The sequence below is a fragment of the Balaenoptera borealis genome, assembly GCF_965194805.1.
Source record: "Balaenoptera borealis genome assembly, chromosome: 7".
Classification (NCBI taxonomy): Eukaryota; Metazoa; Chordata; class Mammalia; order Artiodactyla; family Balaenopteridae; genus Balaenoptera; species Balaenoptera borealis.
In genome coordinates, this window is record NC_138864.1 from 104,892,109 (window position 1) to 104,914,815 (window position 22,707).

Consider the following 22,707-nt stretch of genomic DNA (forward strand, 5'->3'; position numbering starts at 1 on the left):
GTAAATATACAGTTGGATTGGAAATACAAGAATCGCTTTAGAGTTATTGGAAAGTAAATTTGGAAGTGAATTTGGGTAGATTATGAAGGATTCTGGATGTCAGTCCAGGAAATTTATGAATCTTTTTGTAAATAATGCAGAACTGTTGAAAACTTTTGAGTATGAAAAATGGAGTAGCTAAGGGACATTAAACTGTGTATCCATGCAAGAGGGAGACAGGATACAAAGTTATCACAAAAGTTTTAAAAGAGAAGAGAAAATGGAAGAAATAGTATGATGGAAAAACAATAGTTGGTTCCTGCTTAAATATGAAGCTTGATATGGAGAAAGATACTATTCTAAAGTATCAAAAGTAGTATAATGTTCAGGTTATTAATTAAATTAGAAAATTAAGGAAACAGAGGTATTTTACCTACAGAGCACAAAAGGGATTAGGTTATCTATTAACTATGCACATTTGGGAGTAATAGCTATGCAGTTAATTTAGTTATCAAATTCACCTTTTGATAATGATGTACAATGTCTCTCCTCTTGTATATAATCATTTGATAAACACCACAATATTTAACTAATGAACGTGGCTAAAAGTTATAAATTTAATTAAATTATAACTATTATTTTAAGAATATGTTTTCAAATACAATTATTTGTTTAAAGGGACCTCAAATAATGGAGGTTTTAGATTAATTTTTTATATTAAACTAACTTTGTCAATTGGAAAGAAATTTGTGAGGGTAAAAACGAAGTGATCATTCTTTAACCATGTGCTCTCCTGAGGTACTGATGGTAAGGCTTAATATGGATTGATTAATTACATTGAGGTCACATTTGTTTAGTCTGATACCTTGGCCATTATCAGCAAGATGTGAAAGAACCACTGGATATCCTGAGAACTTGCTGTGTAACTAGGTTAAGTATAGACCTAAACTTAACCTAAATATTTACCCTGGGGTTTGAATCATCTCAGAAGTTTGAAGAATGACTTTATGGGTTCCTCCACTTCTATTTCCACCAGCTACCTTTCCCTTTCCAATACTTCTTTAACCCTTAATTTTCTAAACTTGTTATAAGAAGAAACTGAGGGACTTTCCTGGTGGTCCAGTGGTTGAGACTTCACCTTCCAATGCAGGGGGTGAAGGTTTGATCCCTGGTTGGGGAGCTAAGATCCCACGTGCTTCGGGGCCAAAAAACCAAAACATGAAACAGAAGCAAGATTGTAAGAAACTCAGTAAAGACTTTAAAAATTGTCCACATCAAAAACTCTTAAAAAAAAGAAGAAGAAATTGAAAGAACATTGCCTGGATATTCCCAATGGCAGTAAACAGGAGAGAAATAAAATCCATTCCAGAAATTTCTCATTTGAACTTAGGCATTCTCTGACATTTTATTATCAATATGGACTATTTCTAGGCATCCCAAAACTTCTACTTAAAATTTCTTCATTTAATATACTCTCATATTCCACAATTTCACACCAGTAATAAGTTAGTAGAAACAAACACTCAAATTTAGATTTGCATATTTCACTAGGATACGTACCATAGTTATGATAATCATGGCATTGTGATAAATGCATATATATTCATGTAAATTATGAATACAAATACTTTCCCAGAGACAACGAGAATATATTATTTTCTCATTTTCTCTAATAAATATCTGAAAATAGAAAATAGCTCTAGGTAAAGTAATCAATTAGGTACATCGTTTGTACTGTCAAGAATGGAGTGTTTTGGTTTTGTTTTCTGTTTTAAATGAGGTTTTTATAGTGCAGCGCTGTAAAGCTTCCTCTAAATAAGAGATAATATACATTTCCTATTTGGGAACTAATTTTATTTGATATGAGAAGAATTGCCATGGGGTATAAAGTCTAGGGAGCTACCATAATGACAATCCCTCAGAATAAAAGTACTACCAAAAGTCTAATTAGTTTAATGTGTCAGCAGTTACTCCTTTTATACAGTCATTAACCAAATTTAGTCTGTAGCCAGAAAAAATATCATCATATGTTTTTTCACCACATTAGATGTTTAATATAATTTTAAATAAACTAATTTAAAATGTAACTGAAAAACTGCAGGCAGGTTATTAAGGATGATAAAAGACAAGTTGTAAAAGAACATCTGTTGTAAAAATTAAAAGACCCATTAAGAAATCTAAGAAATTATGTAATTAAGTCTTCTGTATCTATTCAGAGCAATAGCAACTATCTCTAAGTTATCTAAGAAAAATTCAAAGACTCCAATGAACAAATTGTTTTTATTCTCCTGAACTTTACATCTTGTATAAGTACCACTTTGAGAGGTAGTAGGAAAATCTACCCATATCCTAACTTAAAGGAAGATATATTAGTGAAGTCATTCTCTCTAGCTAGTTACAGTGACGAATCATGAAAGAAGAAAACATATTTTTCTTCTGTTTCATAAAAAATATTAGTATAGCATATAGAGAGCTTTATAAAATATATTTTAAAAATTGACTCATCCTACTTAATGCAGTTCATTTGAGTTAGTAATTTCTGCCTAATTGAAAGCCTGGTCAAATATATTATAGCACATCTACATATGAAAAATAGTTGTATGAGGAAAGTACTTTCTTTTTGCTTTATCACTGTTAAATTTTTTTAAACTGAGGAATTATGTCTTTTCACATAGAGGCTTTCTAGTTTCCATTGAATCACTGTCTTCTAAACCAAAATCTCAAGAAATGGAAATAAGATTTTTCTTAAGAGAAAAGAGTGAAGAATAATCCAGTTTATTTTAAAGGCATACTCAGTCTAAATCAATTATGTTTAAATTATCTTAGTGATTGTCCTTTTTTTTTTTCTCCTTCACTAATTAACCTATAAAGGGCAATGTCTTTGTGATGAACAAAGTAAAATAAAAACATTAGAATTATTAAAGAATATTTCTAACACTGACTGAATTGCCCTAATGGGAGAAAAGAAAAGATCAATGGAGTACAGATTTTTCTTGCTTTTACTTTGTTAAAGTATTTTCTTCACATTATTATATATAATACACATGAAATTGACATCATAATATATAATGTATTATGATGTCAGGCTATATCTTTGGCAATGAGCAGTGTTTCTTCCTATTTAAAAAAAGGACTTGCTAGGAAAAAGATTTATTTTAAAAACTCCTACAACTAAATCTCATTTATAAATATGAATGCAAAAATTCTTCAATAAATTACTAAAAATTAAATAATATTAGACCTAGTAATATATTAAAAGAACAATACATCATATATAAAGAGTATTTGCTGCACAGATAAAAGCAGATTTTTATTAGATAAAGATCCTAATGTCTAATAAATTAAAGAACAAAAATATATTCTCATGTCAGTGACAAAAAATGGCATCTGACAAAATTCACATTGAATCAGCACCACTGAACCAGATTTACAACAAATGTTAAAGGAACTTCCCTAGGCAGGAGACACAAGAGAAGGAAAAGACATACAATAACAAATCCAAAACAGTTAAGAAAATGGTAAGAGGAACATACATATGGATAATTACCTTAAAGGCAAATGGATTAAATGCTCCAACCAAAAGACAGACAGGCTGAATGGATACAATAACAAGACCCATATATATGTTGTCTACGATAGACCCACTTCAGACCTAGGGAAACATACAGACTGAAAGTGAGGGGATGGAAAAAGATATTCCATGCAAATGGAAATCAAAAGAAAGCTGGAGTAGCAATTTTCATATCAGAAAAAATAGACTTTAAAATAAAGATAATTACAAGAGGCAAAGAAGGACACTACATAATGATCAAGAGATCAATCCAAGAAGCTATAACAATTGTAAATATTTATGCACCCAAGTTAGGAGCACTTCAATACCTAAGGCAAATGCTAACAGCCATAAAAGGAGAAATAGACAGTAACACAATAAAAGCAGGGGACTTTAACACCTCACTTTCACCAATGGACAGGTCATCCAAAATGAAAATAAATAAGGAAACACAAGCTTTAAATGATATATTAAACAAGATGGACTTAATTGATAGTTATAGGCCATTCCATCCAAAAACAACAGAATACACTTTCTTCTCAAGTGCTCATGGAACATTCCCAGGATAGATCATATCTTGGGTCACAAATCAAGACTTGGTGAATTTAAGAAAATTGAAATCGTATCAAGTATCCTTTCTGACCACAGTGCTATGAGACTAGATATCAATTACAGGAAAAAAAACTGTAAAAAATACAAACACATGGAGGCTAAATAATACACTACTAAATAACTACTAATAATACTAATAATACACTACTAAATAACTACTAATACTACTAATAAGATATCACTGAAGAAATCAAAGAGGAAATCAAAAAGTACCTAGAAGCAAATGACAATGAAAACATGACGACCCAATACCTATGGGATGAAGCAAAAGCAGTTCTAAGACGGAAGTTTCTAGCAATACGATCCTACCTCAAGAAACAAGAAAAATCTCAAATAAGTAACCTAACCTTATACCTAAAGCAATTAGAGAAAGAAGAACAAAAAAACCCCAAAGTTAGCAGAAGGAAAGAAATCATAAAGATCAGATCAGAAATAAATGAAAAAGAAATGAAGAAAACAATAGCAAAGATCAATAAAACTAAAAGCTGGTTCTTTGAGATGATAAACAAAATTGATAAACTACTAGCCAAACTCATCAAGAAAAAAAGGGAGAAGACTCAAATCAACAGAATTAGATATGGAAAGGGAGAAGTAACAACTGACACTGCAGAAGTACAAGGAATCATGAGGGATTACTACAAGCAACTATATGCCAATAAAATGGACAACGTGGAAGAAAAGGACAAATTCTTAGAAAAGCACAACCTTCTGAGACTGAACCAGGAAGAAATAGAAAATATAAACAGACCAATCATAAGCACTGAAATTAAAACTGTGATTAAAAATCTTCCAACAAACAAAAGCCCAGGACCAGATGTATTCACAGGCAAATTCTATCAAATATTTAAAGAAGAGTTAACACCTGTCCTTCTCAAACTCTTCCAAAATATAGCAGAGGGAGGAACACACCCAAACTCGTTCTACATGGCCACCATCACCCTGATACCAAAACCAGACAAAGATGTCACAAAGAAAGAAAACTACAGGCCAATATCACTGATGAACACAGATGCAAAAATCCTCAAGAAAATACTAGCAAACAGAATCCAACAGCACATTAAAAGGATCATACACCATGATCAAGTGGGGTTTATCCCAGGAATGCAAGGATTCTTCAATAAATGCAAATCAATCAATGTGATACACCATATTAACAAACTGAAGGATAAAAACCACATGATAATCTCAATAGATGCAGAAAAAGCTTTTGACAAAATTCAACACCTATTTATGATAAAAGCTCTCCAGAAAGTAGGCATAGAGGGAACCTACTTCAACATAATAAAAGCCATATATGACAAACCCACACTCAACATCGTTCTCAATGGTGAAAAACTGAAACCCTTTCCTCTAAAATCAGGAAGAAGTCAAGGATGCCCACTCTCACCACTACTATTCAACATAGTTTTGGAAGTTTTAGCCACATCAATCAGAGAAGAAAAAGAAATAAAAGGAATCCAAATCAGAAAAATAGAAGTAAAGCTGTCACTGTTTGCAGATGACATGATACTATAAATAGAGAATCCTAAAGATGCTACCAGAAAACTACTAGAGCTAATCAATGAATGTGGTAAAGTTGCAGGATACAAAATTAATGCACAGAAATCTCTTGCTTTCCTATATACTAATGATGAAAAATCTGAAAGAGAAATTAAGGAAACACTCCCATTTACCATTGCAACAAAAAGAATAAAATACCTAGCAATAAACCTACCTAAGGAGACAAAAGACCTGTATGCAGAAAACTATAAGACACTGATGAAAGAAATTAAACATGATACAAACAGATGGAAAGATATACCATGTTCTTGGAATGGAATAATCAACATTGTGAAAATGACTATACTACTCTAAGCAATCTACAGATTCAGTGCAATCCCTATCAAACTACATGGCATTTTTCACAGAACTAGAACAAAAAATTTCACAGTTTGTTTGGAAACACAAAAGACCCCGAATAGCCAAAGCAATTTTGAGAAAGAAAAACAGAGCTGGAGGAATCAGGCTCCCTGACTTCAGACTATACTACAAAGCTACAGTAATCAAGACAGTATGGTACTGGCACAAAAACAGAAATATAGATCAATGGAACAGGATAGAAAGACCAGAAATAAACCCACACACATATGGTCACCTGTTCTTTGATAAAGGAGGCAAGAAAATACAATGGAGAAGAGACAGCCTCTTCAGTAAGTGGTGCTGGGAAAACTGGGCAGCTACATGTAAAAGAATGAAATTAGAAAACATCCTAACACCATACACAAAACTAAACTCAAAATGGATTAAAGATCTAAATGCAAGGCCAGACACTATAAAATTCTAAGAGGAAAACATAGGCAGAACACTCTATGACATAAATCACAGCAAGATCCTTTTTTGACCCACCTCCTAGGGAAATGGAAAGACAAACAAAAATAAACAAATGGGACCTAATGAAACTTAAAAGCTCTTGCATAGCAAAAGGAAACCATAAACAAGACGAAAAGACAACCCTCAGAATGGGAGAAAATTTTTGCAAACGAAACAGCTGACAAAGGATTAATCCAAAATATACAAGCAGCTCATTCAGCTCAGTATCAAAAAAACAAACAACCCAATCCAAAAATGGGCAGAAGACCTAAATAGACATTTCTCCAAAGAAGATATACAGATTGCCAACAAACACATGAAAGGATGCTCAACATCAGTAATCATTAGAGAAATGCAAATCAAAACTACAGTGAGGTATCACCTCACACTGGTCAGAATGGCCATAATCAAAAAATCTACAAACTATAAATGCTGGAGAGGGTGTGGAGAAAAGGGAACCCTCTTGCACTGTTGGTGGGAATGTAAATTGATACAGCCACTATGGAAAACAGTATGGAGGTTCCTTATAAAACTAAAAATAGAACTACCATATGACCCAGCAATCCCACTACTGGGCAAATACCCCGAGAAAACCATAATTCAAAAAGAGTCATGTACCACAATGTTCATTGCAGCTCTATTTACAATAGTGAGCACATGGAAGCAACCTACGTGCCCATCGACAGATGAATGGAGAAAGAGGATGTGGCACATATATACAATGGAATATGACTCAGCCATAAAAAGAAACGAAATTGAGTTATTTGTAGTGAGATGGATGGGCCTAGAGTCTATGATACAGAGTGAAGTAACTCAGAAAGAGAAAAACAAATACCATATGCTAACACATATGTATGGAACGTAAAATTAAAAAAAAAAAGGTTCTGATGAACCTAGGAGCAGGACAGGAATAAAGACTCAGATGTAGAGAATGGACTTGAGGACACGGGGAGGGGGAAGTGTAAGCTGGGAGAAGTGAGAGAGTAGCATTGACATATATACACTACCAAATGTAAAATAGACAGCTAGTGGGAAGCAGCTGCATTGCCTGGGGAGATCAGCTTGGTGTTTTGTGACCACCCAGAGGGGTGGGAGGGAGACGCAAAACGGAGGGGATATGAGGATATATGTGTACGTATAGCTGATTCACTTTGTTATACAGCAGAAACTAACACGCCATTGTAAAGCAATTATACTCCAATAAAGATGTTAAAAAAATAAAAATAAAATAAAATAATAGAATAAATTTTACCTCTAGTATTGATAAAGATGAAAAAAATAATAATACCCAATTTTGGTGAATGTATGGGAAGATAGGTAAACTTATCCACTACTACTGTCTGTATAACTATGAAGGGCAATTTGATAATATCTGTCAAGAATCTTAAAGGTAGCAATTACACATCTAAGAATTCTTCCTAAGAGAATAATTGAGCAAGTAAACAGAGTGTTGTCATTTTCCTCATCTACAAAGGACACCGTGTTATTACCAAGATTCTGATGAATTATGTATTTTTCAGAATAAAAAGCTGTTTAGTATTGTAAAGACCCCGTCCTCACAGTATACCCAAATCAAGAAAATGCACAGATTCCTTTTTTAGATGGCACCCATAATTCAAAAGCTCTAATCACAAGAACAAAGAGAGACACTGAATAAAGAGACAGATGGAGACCTTGTGAATCCCATTTGTGCACCTGCAGGGAATGGGTTCTCTGTATCACTAAAAAGCTGGAGGCAGAAACAGGGACACCTGGGCACTATCTTTCCTTCCCTGGATGTGAAAGAAGCCATGCCAATGCTAAATTCGATTCAAGAACCAGAAGAGCCCAGTATCTGAATATAATACGTTAAACAGAAGGGCACAGATTGTTAATGTTAGGTTCTTCCAGAAGGCTGATGTAAGCTCTGGGTCCAAAGACTTGGGGTTCAGCACAAACTGAACATCTTCACATATCAAGCATTGCTCTACTCAGTATGGGTAATAGCAGCAGCAGTTCTGTGATCTATTGGGGAACCAGGGGCCAGGAAGGACTCCACCAAAATATGCTGGGTTAGATCGGAAACTTAACCTAATTTACAACATGTGTGAATGTATGTGAACATATTATGGGCTCTTCTCACTAACTGGAAACGTGCAACAGCTTTACAACTATGCACCTATTGAAATTTTCAACTGTTTAAACTGTATAAACATAACCCTCTAAAATAGGGATCAGAAATGTTCTAGACTTTGTAAACATAACCTACTGAACCAAGCAAAAGCATTTTCATTTCCATGTTTGATATGTTCAATCCATCCTGTAATTGGACAAGGTCATTCATTCATTATGTGCATCAACATTATGAGTCTATAACTGCAATCTGGATGATTTTGTGCTTCTCTCGTTATAATTTAGGGAATAAAGTGTCCTAGGCATTTCTAACCTTTGCTACTATTTATCCTCTGAGGCTACATGATGCCAAAATATCTTAATAGAAATGAAAAACTGCAGTCCGTCACTATTCTAAATAGCTTTTCTATAAGAAACCAAACATGCTCATATTTCTAAATATCCAAAGATTTATCTGATTGGAAAATGCTGTCATTACAGCAACGTTGTCAAGTTTCTTAAAGATTCAGAATTATGTCCCAACTTAGTACCACTGCAATAAAATATAGTCTTTCTCATTTTCCCTCTAATGATAACTGCTCACATGCTAAATTTAACTCTAGACTAAATATTCGCTGGCGTTCAATTTTTCCATTCCTTTCTTGACCAATGGCTAGACTTACAAAAGAGCCATTCCCAATGCCCATTAATTTCTTCATTTATTCAGGAAATATTTATTGAACAGTACTTAACTTAGCACTGAACCAAGCCATGATAATATAAAGTCAAATAAGTCATGACTCCTGCCCTCAAGAAAATTATAGTCTAGGTAGAGGCAGACAAGTAAATTAGCAATTCAACCACAGTTTAGTGAGTATTACCTACTGATTAAGGGACATGCAGGAGGAGCATGGAAACAAATCTAATGCTTATGAGGATGGGCTCAAGTCAAGGAAGTCTTTCTAGAGGTGACCTTTGAACTGAGTTGGGAAATAGGATGAGGAAAAGGTGACATGTCAAAGACAGGAGGGAGAATACTCCAGAAAATGGGAATGACATATGAGTCATCACAAAGATGTGACATGGTATGATTCATTTACAGAATCACAAGTCCAGCATAGCCAGAGTAAAGGGCACATGTGGTAGAAAGAAAATAAAAACTTTCAGGAAGGATGTGATGTGCTAAGCCAAGGATTTTCCCTGATGCTGAAAGCTGCAGGGAGCCATTGCATGACTTTAAGAGAGAGAAAAATATCATGAGATAAGTGCTTTGAAAACAAGCCCTCTGGCTGTTCTATGGAGGATACACTGAAAGGAGAGACAACTAGAGAGAGGGAAATGGAATGCCATTGCAATAATCCAGGGAAGAAATCTTAAGAGCTTCAATTAAGGTAGGAGAGATCTAAGGGGGAGAACAGATTTGGAATATATTTCAGTACTGGTGAAAAACTGTACACAGGGAAAGGAATCTAAACTGGTTCTGGATTTCTGATTTGGAGTTCTAAGTGAATGCCGTTTAACTAAGATGAGAAATTCAAGTGAAGGAATAGACTTGAAGTGAGAGATGGTAAACTTAATTTTGAACTTAATGAGTTCAAGATCCAAGTGGATTCATGCAGAATATAGCTGGATAAGTGAAAGGTCTTGGTCAGAGATACAGGACTCAACTGTATAAAGAGGTAGTTGAAGTCATGGGAGTGGTCAAGGTTATGGGGGGCAGGGGCAGAAGGTGGGATGTTACTCAGAAAGAAGAACAGAGGTACCAGCATAGAACCCTGGGAAACTCTAAACTGAGAGGAGAGCATTAAGCAAACTACAAATACTTAATTACTAGAGGAACAGATGAGGAGGAGAAGAGATCTAAACAGGTTGATGAAGAAGAACTCCAAGAAGGTAGTTTCAGATGCTTCAAAGAGGTCATTTAGTATGAACAAGACAAATGTTCAGAGCCTTTAGCAATGTGGAAATCAGAGCTGAAGGAAACAGTGGTAGGAAGAAAAAGGAAAAGAGAAGTAACCAGATTCCAGAAGGCTAAGGAGGGAAATGGGCAGTGGGGACCAATTTCCCTAATACTTTATCAAAGGAAGAAAAGAACGATGCAGACATACTCCATATCAACCACTGATTTTAAAATAAATAACTATTATCACATCTAATTATTCCACAATGCATGTTTTGACAACATCCTTTTCAAACAGAAATTAAGTCTTTTGCAAACAGTTTTAATGGAATAGAAGATAAACTTTGTTTTTGTTTCTACTCTGATGTCAAATTTTAAAATAAATAGTGTCAACAGCAGGAGCAGCAGTTGGGAATTAGAGTGAATCAACTTGAAGTTTCCTTCCGAAGTTATTCAATATCATGTTGGTACAGATACATGCCATTCACACAAAGCAAAGTTTATCCTACTAGAGCGTAAATAAATAGGTGATACTCACTTCATTGCATCTTATATTTTCTTTAAGATCATGGTGTTCTGTTTAGTCACCTAACATTTAACACTAGTGTTTTAGATTAATTCTTCCAAAGAGCTTTAAATTTTCAATTTTCCTCTCAATTTTCCTAGTGAAATCTCCTCTCACTATTCCCTTTTTAGACTGGTAATTCTCCCCTAACCCCTCTGTATAAATATTTTTAGTTCTTACTAATGTTTGTTTCTAACTCTAATTTAATATCAGCTATAAATATTTAATAATTATGGTGACTTACATTTATATAGCATTATTCACCCTGAGAGATCCCAAAGCACCTTTCCAAACTGCTCGTGTAAATAAATGCTAGGCAACATTAAGGATGATGAAACAACCAGCCACACAATTAGCATGCTGTTTACCTAGCTCCCGAACAATAAAGATGCTTCATAAGACTTGAGCTAATATCAGTCACAGGAGTTGCTCCACCGAACACCATGCCACAAGCTGATATGACCTGTGACTGTTAACATGGGCCATTTTTTATGCACTGGGATATAACTCTTATCGAGTCAAACAATTAGTTTTGCCAAAAAGATCAATGGCTGTTTAAAAACGCTTGAATAATAAAAATGCTTGAATAAAATGCAGGTACTTTAAGCATACTTTAAAAACCCTTTCTTTCTTAACCTAAGCTTCTACTGCTAAACAGGGAACTGTGTGTTAATGGTTGACACAAAATGTGGCTCCCAAGTTATAAAGCTCGACTCAAATAAGCACTCCTTCCATGACCTTGAACAAATTACTTACACTACCTCTTTGTTTCATAGGCTTGGAAGGAAAACTCTATTATTTCTGACTTGAACTCAGCAATTCTTCATTTGAAAGACCATGAAAGTGTGCTGAAAGATTCCTCTAGCCACAGGTGATTTTGACAGCGGAGTCCTGTCACCTCACGTTGTTTCAGGTATGCACGTCAACCAGCTGTAATAGTGGGTAATGAAAATTTTCGCGAAAATACTAAAAAAAATTGTAAGGCTAAATATTTACCACCTGATTAACATCTTCCTCCAGTAAAGCACATAAGATCTTAATAACTTTTGCCATGAAAATGAGAAGTTGAAAGTGGGGTAAGTTAAGAGTTAGTGATAAATAAAACCAATAAGGGTAATTGATTAATCCTTTATATAGAAAATGATAGTAAGTATAAAACATATTTGCCAAATGGTAAAACTTTACTTGTACTGATTAACTTGAGAAATTATTATTATTATTAATATTGACATAGCATATGCTAGACAATATGTTAAATGTATTAGATTTTTTATCTCACATGATCCTCATAACTACTTTATTGAGTAGTTACAGTAGAGTCTTATATTTGTTAGCAAAATATTCAATACTCTTGCAAATAGCTAGATTTTCAAATATGGACGTTTTTATGCAAGCTTCTGGTCTTTAAAACCACATTCATGTTTAATTCAATTATTTCCTGTTCATCTCTTCACAGTGTAACCTACATTTCAATTTGCATTAAAGCTTGATTTTCTTTAAGTTGTTTTGCAAAGATGACAGCATTTACTAAAACAGTTTTAGGAAGCACTTTCTCTAGCTTCTCTGTATGGACCTTAGGGCAGAACTAGTCATATCTTGGATCTGACTCAGTAGAGAATTTGACATTCTACCCTTTAGTATACCCCAACCTTCTATCTGCTAAGAAACATCGCTTTATTAGATCTCTTCTCATTTATTTTCCTTTTCAGCATGGTCACCAGCAGCTGACTTTCTTTTCAGGCTCATTTTTTTATAAAGAAATAGAGATTTGTATAGCTTCAAGAGAAAATCTGCATAGTTGATTATGCTCACTCATTAGCTAAGGAATTCACTGCTCCGAAGCACATGGTTTGCTACACATCATGGAACTTGGAAGTTGCTCTCAAATATAGAAACATATGAGTGCTAGACCCGTGAATGGCAAGGGTCAATTTTACTGTAATCTGAATTCACAGAAAAGAGGAAGCCGAAGCTCAGTAAAACTAAGTAATATACCCCAGCCACACAACCAGTAAATGAGAGAGCCTTCCAACTAAGGTCTGGAGAACTCCACAGCCTGTTTTTGTTTTTGTTTTTTTTTCTTTTACAACAGAGCAACTCCCAGCCAGTCTGGCATAGTGAATGGTCAGAATTCTTGGAACTACTTTAATGAAAACTAGTTTCACTATAGTTTGGACTGGAACAAAAGATTTTAAAATCTGACCCCTCGCCTTGATTTGGCAACTAACCAGTTGTGAGGTTTTTAGATAGTCATCTTAACCTTTCTGGGATTCAATGTCTTTGTCTATAAAAAGGAACAATTCATCAGGGTTTAAGGAGCTCCAAGGTCCTAATGGTCTATGAAAGTGTTGCTAAATAGAGATTCACTGCCAGGAAAAGCTGTGTATGTGATTGTGTACAAATATATGCTGCGAGGTAATTAAGATTTGTTGTGTTGTTCATTTAATCAGGTCAAACGCCCCTCATGCAATTGGATTACAATATTAATGTGCTTACTAAGCCCTTGTGCTGTAAACATTTTAAGAATGAACTTCAGTGTATTCTATACATCTACATCACCCTGATTTTAATTTAATAGGTTGAAACTTATGCTGTTTTACTATAATATTCGAACAGTGTACATTGAATATAGGTGGGGTCCACAGTAGAACTGTCCTGGGTTTATTCAGTTATAATATCCTGTTCTTCATATAACTAGGGAAATAGTACCTTAGATTTATGGAATTTTCTCACCCATCTCTTGATATCTTTCTTCTAGACCAGTGTCTCTCAAACCAGATTGTACATAATAATCATAGTATATGGGGAACTCAAATAGAGATGATGAATTAAGGCACAAAAAGGCTACCTAACTTGCCAAAACTTCATAGCTGGGAAAAAGCTAATGAGATCTGGCTCCAGAGACCCAGCCTTTTACCATTGCATTATACTGCCTTAACCAAGAAGCTTTTCGAAAACAGTTGACTGGGTACCACCTGATACCTCATGAGTCAGAATTCCAGGAACATATTTGTTTTGTGTCTGTGTGTGTGTGTTCAGTGTTCACAAGGTGATTCTAACGGGGCTGCTAGACTACTTTCAAAAAAGAAAAAAAAAAAAAAACCCTCTATTTGTAAGTGGAAGAAATCAGCATCCAAACATTTGGTCTTCTGTTGAGAGGACTGTCATACAATAGTTTTGCTGACTTCAGAGATGCACTTAATACGCCTGTAAGGGCACACAATTTTCTAAGCATCAGTTGCTCTCTTTCCACTTACCCTAAGAACAGGCCAGGATTTTTTTTCTTGCAAATCTAGTCCCAAATGTGAGAGAACTGAAATGTCCTTGGGAAATCAGACCAGTCCAACACAAGCCGACAGCATGATGTCATGAAAAGAACAAAGGCTTAGGGGGAACAGCAAATAGAAGCTAAAATCCCAGCTTGTCATTTGTGAAAGTAAATGAATACCGGCAAATTATTTAATCTCTCTGTGCTTTAGTTTCCTTATTTATAAATAAGGAATATAATAATAGGAGCCACTTCCACGAGATTGCGGAAGCAGTACAGCTTGACAGTTAAGCGTAGATTCAAATCCCAACTCTGCCACCTGCTTCTCTCTAAGACTGAGTTCCTCATTCATAAATTGGGATTCTGAGACTCCTTAGAGAGTGGTGAGGAAGAGTAAATGAGGTAACGCATGCATTACTGCTATTCATACTGGGACTGCTGCAAGGATTTAAGTTAAGCCTCTGCAACGAAACTGGCCCAGTAAAGGATTTGTAAACATTACTTTCTCATTTTTAAACCTCATCCGCAGGTTGAATGTCAGAAGAAACCATATACACTGAATGTGCTCAGAAACCCATACACCATCAGAAAGACTGAAAAAACAAGGAAGGAGGACAGTTTGAAGGCATGTTTCAGGACTGTAAAATAGTCCTAAAACAGAATCGTTTGGTTTCCTTTGATTTGGGACTTTAAGAAGACCTAGGTGAAAAATAGTATGGAGGTTCCTCAAAAAATTAAAAATAGAGCTAGTAAGTGATCCAGCAATTCCATTTCTGGGTATATATCTGAAGGAAATGAAATCACTATCTCAAAGAGATGTCTGCACCCTCCACATTCATTGCAGCATTATTTGCAATAGCCAAGACACAGAAACAACCTAAGTGTCTACTGATGGATGACAGGATAGAAAAAATGTGGTATATACATACAATGGAATATTATTCAGCCTTAAAAATGAGATCCTGCCATAGATGACAACATGGATGAAACTTGGTGCTAAGCGGAATACGTCAGAAAGAGAAAGACAAATAATATAAGATCTTACTTATATGTGGAATCTAAAACAAACAAACAAACTCATGGAAACAGAAAGTAGATTGGTGGTTGCTGAGGGGAGGGGAGAAACAGGTGAAGGTGGTTGAATGGTACAAACTTCCAGTTATAAAATGAGTAAGTTCTGGGGATGTAATGTACAGCAAAGCGACTATAGTTAACAGTGCTGTAGTGTATATTTGAAAGTTTTTCTTAAAAGAGATTCTAAAAGATCTCAACACACACACAGAAAAAACTATGTGAGGCAACAGATGTATTAACCTAATTGTGGTCATCATTTTGCAATATATACATATATCAAATCATCATGTTATACACTTTAAACTTATGCAATTATATCTCAATAAATCTGAGAAAAAGACGTAGGGTTAGCATTTCAAAGATGAACCTCTGCTTCTTATCACAGCCTCCACCGAAACCACACATACCACTACTTAAAAGACCACCCTTCCCAGCTACCTCTCCCAATGTGTCCTACTGCCAACTCGCCATTAATCAAACACGCTGAGTATCTTGTTCCTCAGTGTCTACACTCTTGCCCTTCTTTCTGCCTGGAATGTAATCTACAAACCACATCATCACCCAGCAAATATAACACTCACACAAGATCTGACCAAATACTATTTCTCCTTTCCCTAAGTTTCTCAGTCAGAATGCATCTTTCCCTGCACTGGGCTCCTACAAAACAATTACCTGTGTATACCTTCATTATTAATTCTAGTCACTAATTCATTCTGATATATCTTAATAATTTAATTTATAAAACTTGACTTTCAACTAGATTTCAAGTTTCCTGATGGGAGTTTATCTTATATATCTTCATTTTTTCCCATAGAGGCTGAACTACTGTCTTGCATATAGTAGGTATTCAACACAAATTTGCTGGAATAATATGGGGGCGCTGCAGATTGCCATGGCCATGGATGGAGCCCACAGCAAAACTTGTCTCAATCACTTGGTCCCTGTCATGATGCCTTTAATTCAGTGTATGGCAGACATTAAATGAAACAGTGCCCTGAAAAGTAAAGCATGAAGTCTTTAATATCTGAAAAAAATAGACTAGTGCAAAACTGAGCCTGGGACATATGTAGTAAAATTTCAGTGAAAGGATGCAACTAATCGGCAGTTTAAAAAATCATTCTCCCGTATAAAGATATTATAGTTTAATGTACTGTAATGCAGATCCAATAAAACCTCTGCCATTTTCATTTTTAAATATTTGAATGTCAGGGTAATGTCCCAGGAACAGAAATTAATTTTCAGTGCATGTGTTGTTAAAGTCATTCACTTTTCATATCATAACCTACACTGACACTTTTGACAAGTTTTTAAAACTATACTGAATTAGATTTCAATCATAATCTTACAGAAAGTGAGAGAGGGAGAGAGAGAGAGGAAGGAAGAAAGAAAGGAAGGAAGGAAGGAAGGAAGGAAGGAAGGAAGGAAGGAAGGAAGGAAGGAAGGAAAGAAGGAAGGAAAGAAGGGAGAGAAAGAAAGTTGGAGCATGGGGAAGGAGGAAGGAAGGAAGAAAGAATATATATACCTGGAGTGAAAATGGAGAGGAAATCCAGCCATGGCTAAACGTAACATTTTCTCTACCTTGGTATTCCTTAAAGAAATTATACCAAGTGAGGGTACTGACATTTTCAAATGAAATATTATTTGAGCTGCTTCTGTAACAGTATAGTTTGCCTATACATTTTTACAATAGTTTTTTCTTCCTCCTTCACACAACAGTACTTATGGAGAAATATTATTCAGAAGAGTGTCTCCCAGTGTAGCCCATGGGGCCCTGGTGTTCCCTTTCAGGTGATCCACCAGGTGAAAACTGTTTTCATAGTAATATTAAAATTGTATCTGCCTCTCCTGTCATGTTGATATTTGCCCTGATGATAACAGAAAGTGATGGTGGGTAAAACTGCTGACCTCTTACCATGAAGAAGGCACGGGAGCCAAACTATACTAGGTGTCAGTATATCTTCCACTGCTACACACTCGCAGTTAAAGAAAAATTGCTAGTTTCACTTGAGAATAGCCTTGATGAAGCAGTAAAATCTACTGATTTTTAAAATCTTGATTGGAGTAAAGATCTTCTTAATATCCTGTATGATGAAATGTAAAGTGCACATAAAGCACTTCTGTTACAGACTGACAGATGATGTTTGACTTGGGGAGGGGTCAGGGGTAGCATTAAACAATAATTTCAGTTGTGAGCCAAACTAGCCACCTTTTTGATGGCACATGATTTTTACTTGAAAAGCCTACTGATAGATAAACTACAATTATTAAGACTTGTGTGTGTGGAAGATTTTTTTCACAAAAATGAACAAAATAAACCTGTTAACTAAAGAAAAACTTAGAAATTTTGGCCAATGATCAAACTTGAGCTTTCAAGTGAAAATTAATATTTTGCAAAATTTATATCTTCCACAAATCTAATCAGGCTTTTCTGATCACTTTTCTGATTATATTGGTGGTGATATTAACAAACATTATGTTTTGTTATTATATAATAAAATGTTCCAACATTTGAAACAGATATATAAACCCAATGAACCAATATTATCCAAAAATTTCAAAATCTTCCCTAGTTAAAAGATGCAATCAAACAACCACATAGACCAATGGATTTTAAGGTTATTGCTATAGTCTCAGATTCTATATTGGAATTATCTTTTATGAAGAAATATTTGTCAAGTTTTGGTGTAGTATCAAAGATAATGTGAAAATGCTATTAAAATAATCTTCCCTGTCACTATGTATCTGTGTGAAACCGGACTTTTTAATATTCTTCACCCAAAACTTCATATTGCAACAGATTTAGTGCAAAAGATACGAGACAGCAGGCTACGTTCTATTAATCCATAAAATTAGGGAGATTTGTAAAAATGTAAAACAATGCTACTCTTCTCAGAAATTTTTTTTCTTCTTTTATAATAGTTGTTTTCATCAAAATGTTATTTACATCAACATGTAATCGGTTTATTATTGTTATTTTTAAATGAACTAATAAATGTTTAAAATTTTTAACTCTTTAAATTTCTAATATGGCCAATCAATAGATACAATGCATATAAACAAAAGCTTTTTGGGGGTTCTTAATAATTTTAAGTGTAAAAGATGCTGGGACCAAAGTGTTTGAGAACACTGCCGATTTAGAAAATACATTAGGAATCTACATAATTTGAAAGAAAAAAATACAAATTCTCTGGCAATGTTATTTTTCACTATGTTGAGTTTGGAATCTTTCACTATACAGATTCAATGATCTTTATGTCATTTATTCAATAACCATTTCTCAGTTCCTGCTATAGGTCAAGTGCAATGGGAAAAAACAAAAACATAAGACATGGGTCTGTCATCAGAGCATTTACAGTTTCCATTGTTATCCATATAGTGATATATCGATATATTTATTCCCATCTCTCTTCTGCATTGAAACTCATGTGTATGTGTCTTTGTGTGCCTTTGTGTGCGTGTGTCCAGCTGCCTCATAAATATCTTCACTTGGATTTTCCACAAAGAGCTCTAAATGGTCCAAAACTGAGATCATTCACTAAACTGCATATACTCATTAGTGGTAATTATTACCTTTGTATGCTTTGGGGTTTTTTCCCTAATATTAGCACTAAGCATAAAATATGAAAAGCTATTTTTTTAACTTTTGTAATGGCAAACCATAGCTGTGAAATTTCATTCCTTTTTGATTCTATTCCATAGTACAACCTCTGCTTATAAACCTATTCTCCCTAACTCATGATTATTGAGTTTCTTCCTGTAAACTGAATTTTCACAAGATTGTTCCTCTTATCCTGTGCTTTTCTCCTTCCAGAGAGTAAATTAAATGTCATCCTCAAAATAAAAAGCAATTCAGAATATATTTTATATATTCAGTATATATTCTACTTAATACTTCATTGTAATTCATTAGCAACTCAGAAATAGATAGTAAATTTACATCTTTTGAAAATTCTCTTATTATTTGCACACATTCATTTCCCTAAAGAAAGCTGAGGAAGTACTGCTTCTTGAAGTGGCAAAGAGGCCCTTATCATAAAATACTACGATATGAGTTTTAATGTGATTATTTAAAATAGATGGGGTACATACACTTTTAAACTCACCATGGAAAACATCAAAAGAAAAATTCAGAAGAATTGAGTCATATTTTTCAAAATATCCCAATCCCTGTGAATTAGAAAAAAATGATAAAAGCTAACCTTCAAAGTATGACTATACTTGATTACAAGAGGATAATCATATGTATTGATGTTACTTTTTCAGAGACAGATTACTTGTCTATAGTCAGCTGTTGTTATTGTTTTCACTCTTTTGCTTTGATAAAGATTTTATAATCAAGACCAAATAATCCATTTGATGGTAACTTACTAGAAATAAAGGCCTAGTAACACAGCAAGAAACTACAATGGCTCCCTTTTGCCTACACTATCAAATCTAAATTATTCTACTTGGTTTTCACTAATATCCATATTCTGATGCCAACATATTAACCAATCCTATTTTTCATTACCCACCAACAAAAATATTTACAGTATTCTTTCCAATTTCTTTATGATTACATTTCTAATGACGCTAATTAAAGACCTGTGAAGTTCTTCCTATTTCCTTCCTTTGTGTAAATATTACCTGTTCTTTTCTCTTTCCTTCAGTTTTATTTCAATTAATAAAACCACACAAATACAACTGAAGAATTATGAACTTTTCCCAACCCCTCTTCCTCTCCTCCTTGCTTTCCAGAGATAACCACTATCCCAGGTATTTATCATTCCTATGTATGTTTTTATTCATTTTATATACATGTTTGTGTCTTTAAAAGTATATAATATGTATTAATGTTTATATAATATTATGTTTTATAATATTTTATTGTATCATATGTTATACTCTTCTGCAGCTAGTTTATATCACTCATATTTTCTATATTTATCCAGGTTAGCACACATCTAAATGGTAAAAGATGGAATTACTTCTGACTAAGACAGAGAAAAAGAGAAGGATACTTGCTTTTACCACTTTTATTCAACATTGTACTGAAGGTCTTAGCTAATACTACAAAGCAAGAAGAAGAATTGAACACATACATATTGGCAAGAAAGAAGTAATACTGTTTTTGCAGACAACATGATTGTTTATGTAGAAAAGCCTAAGGAAACTACAAAAAATAGCTAAAATATGAGTTAATAAAGGTTGCTTTATAGAAAGTGAACATATAAAACTCAATTTTCTACTAGCAATAATTTAGAAATGGAAATTTTAAAATAACTGCACTTACAAGCCTATCTAACATATGAAATAGAGGTAAATTTAACAAAATATGTGCAATACCTTTACACTGAAAACTATAAACATTGTAGAGAGAAATTTTAAAATATCTAAATGAATGGAAAGAAAAACCATGTTCACAGATGGGAAGACAATGTAGTTAAGAAGCCAGTTGTCTCCAAACTGACCTACAGATTCAATGCAATTCCAATCAAAATCAGAGCAGGGGATTTTTTTTTTTTTTTTTTTAGAAATTGACAAATATATTTTAAAATTGATATGTAGATGCATAAGGCATAGACTAGCAAAGCAATTTTTAGAAATAAAAACAAAGAGAATTTATGTACTACCTTATTTCAAGACCTAATATAAAGGTATAGTAATCAAGACAGTGTGGTATTAGCAAAATCATAAGCTTATAAATTTATAGAACAAGATCACGATTCAAGAAATAGACCCATGCATATGTGTTCAAATGACTTTCAGCAAAAGTATAAAGTTATTCAACAGGAGATAGGTAGCTTTTCAAAAAAAAATGTTAGGAGAACAATTGGATATCCATATTTTAAAAAATTAAACAAGCCCTTACTTCATACCATATTTTAAAATTGCATTTCTATTGATCATATTTAAATGTAAAAATATAAAACTTCCAGGAGAAAAATTTTGTAATCTTGAGTTAGACACGATTTTTTTAGCTAGGACAGAAAAAGAAAAGTTGATAAGTTGGCCCTCATCAAAATTAAAAACGTTTATCAAAAGACAACATTATGGGGCTTTCCTGGTGGCGCAGTGGTTGAGAATCTGCCTGCTAATGCAGCGGACACGGGTTCGCGCCCTGGTCTGGGAGGATCCCACATGCCGCGGAGCAACTGGGCCCGTGAGCCACAACTACTGAGCCTGCGCGTCTGGAGCCTGTGCTCCGCAACAGGAGAGGCCACAATAGTGAGAGGCCCGCGCACCGCGATGAGGAGTGGCCCCCGCTTGCCACAACTACAGGAAGCCCTAGCACAGAAACGAGGACCCAACATAGCAATCAATCAATCAATAAATAAATCTTTAAAAAAAAAAAAAAAGACAACATTATGAAAATAAAAAGAGAAAATATTTGTATAACACAAATATATATTTGTATACATATACAAATGCATATATAAAATAACTTGTTTTTAGAATGAATAAAGAACTTTTACAACTCAATAACAAGAAATGAAACAATTCATTTTTAAGATGAGTAAAAGATTTGAAGAGACAATCAAAGAAGACATAAAAATGGCAAATAAGCATATGAAAAAATATACAAAGATGATTAGTGATCACAGAAACGCAGATTAGAGCCACAGTGAGAAATCACTATATACCCACTAGTATGGCTAAAATTAAAATGACTGACAATATTAAGTGTTGAAGAGGAATGGAGTAACTTAAACCCTCATACATTGCTCTTAGGGATGCAAAATGGTACAGTCACTTTAGAAAAAAAGTTTGGCAGTTTCTTATAAAGTTAAACATATTCTTCCCATACAATCCAGCAATCCCATTCCCAAGTGTTTACCCAGGAGAAACAAAAGCATATGTCCTCACGAAGAGTTGTACTTATATATTCCTAGAAGCTCTTTTCATAATGGAAAAATCTGAAAAGAATCCAAATTCCATCAACTGATGAATGAACAAATTGTGATATATTCATGAAAATAAAAAGGCAGTGAGCTACTGATAAATACAACATCATGGGTAAATTTCAAAAACGTTATGCTAAGTGGAAAAAAACAGACACAAAAATTTCAAAATATATGATCCATTCATATTAATTTTTAAAAAAAGCAAAAACATACTGACAGAAAGGAGACCACTGGCTTCCAGGTAATGATATTGTGGGGAAGGAGTTGACTGAAAAGAGGCAGGAAGAAGCATTTGAGGTGATGAAAATGTTCTAGACCATGACTGTGGTGGTGGTTATACAATTGTATATATTCATAAAAAACACATAAATTGTACACTTAAAACTAGTTGGTTTTACTGTCTGTATATTTTACCTCAATGAAGCTCACTAAGTA

The 22,707-nt window shown here is 34.1% G+C and overlaps 1 protein-coding gene across 1 annotated transcript in view; it reads right to left on the bottom strand.

Annotated features, from left to right (window-relative positions):
* Positions 1-22,707, bottom strand: part of LOC309632456 (metabotropic glutamate receptor 8) — a 646,966-nt gene that overhangs the window by 118,268 nt on the left and 505,991 nt on the right. The gene's annotated exons all lie outside the window — the stretch shown is intronic.